This window comes from Cynara cardunculus (assembly GCF_001531365.2).
Source record: "Cynara cardunculus var. scolymus isolate 2C chromosome LG 8, CcrdV1, whole genome shotgun sequence".
NCBI lineage: Eukaryota > Viridiplantae > Streptophyta > Magnoliopsida > Asterales > Asteraceae > Cynara > Cynara cardunculus.
Genome location: NC_037535.1, coordinates 20,370,626 through 20,372,226, shown reverse-complemented (window position 1 = coordinate 20,372,226; position 1,601 = coordinate 20,370,626).

Below are 1,601 nucleotides of genomic sequence, written 5' to 3'. Positions count from 1 at the left end.
TCAATAAGTTGCCTTATAAAATGTACATTAGTATGAGATGACGCTTATTAAGCGTACAAATCTCTTCTTATACCTTTCAGCTTAATTTTTTTTTCACATACCGATCCTTCACCGTCTTTATATGTTAATTATTTATTAAATAAAAAATTTGACCGGTCAATCCATCATGAATTTTTCTAACCAATCATTAAGTTGTCCATTTTGACACCTATAGTTTGAATGACTAGAATAAGCTTACCTTGAATTGGACCAAAATGTTATTATTAAAATCAATAGGGTTATAAATGTAAAATTTGATATACGTCAGTTGCTGAACCAGTCATTGCCGATTGACCGAGACCAAATCGTGTCCCGTTCAACATTGGAGTCCTTTACATAAATAGATTTAATTTTCATTATCTATAGTATATTATAAAGTATTTGATAAAAAAAATTAAAAACCATTTTTTATGCATAAGGTACTGTTTATTGATATATATTACTTAAAATTCAATATTACAAATAAATTATGCATATGTACAACTTGTTAAAGCTTCATGTTTCAATTCGTGTAACTAAATACAGATAAACATAATCAAATAAAGGATAAATATCTCATTTTAAATATAAAAAATCTAAAATATAATTACGATAATTATTGAGTTTTAACAAAATGCTTAATCATTATCTTTATAAAAAATTGTATTATTAAACCAAAAATAAAAAAATAATATAAAGAAATACATAAAAAAGAAGAAATTTTAAATAGTTAGTTTCGTACTAATATAAAAAAAATTCATTTTTATGATATTTTCGTATTTATATTTTTTCCGGAACTTAAAAACATTATCATTTTTCTCAAAACCACATAAAACCGTATTATAATATCGACCGAGTCAAAAAAAATAAAAATAAAATAAAAACATTAAAATCGAAATGTATCTCGCTGTATTGTGCGAATGCCCTTCTAATTTTATACTAAATAACAATTTATTAATCATATTTTTTAAATTGTTACAATTAATATCCATTATTACATGTGTTCATTTTACGATAAGCACGTTATATGACGTGCTTATTGTACTTGGCAAGCCAATAAAATCTTCAGTAAGCACGTTATATGACTAATTTTATCAGGCCATCTTGGATACTGAAGATTTTATTGGAATCGTCGTGAATCAGAATACTGACGCCTAAGATTTGTTGGATAGAGAGAAACGATGACGAATGTCAAGGTTAAGAAAGAGACTGAGATAGTGAAGTTGAACCAAGATGGGGAAGGGTTTGGACTAGATTAGATGATATGCATGAAGGTGAGGATGGTTTACTTTCGGAATTTCTGGTGGTTTTACTTGGAGACGAAAGTGATGAGTCTGGTTGTTGGTCCCAAACGGGTCTACAAGAATACTAAACAGTTTGTAGAAGGGGAGGGGGATGAATACAAACACAATTTTCAAATTTAAAATATATATTGATAAATAAGATCAATACAGATTTTACAAGATTGTTTGCGGAAAGATAAGTTGTAAGAAACCTATCTAAACAATCTTAAGATACACACAAAGAATAGCAAATATAAGAAAAGATATTGCTGGGAGATTCTTTTACTTAAGCTGAAAGAA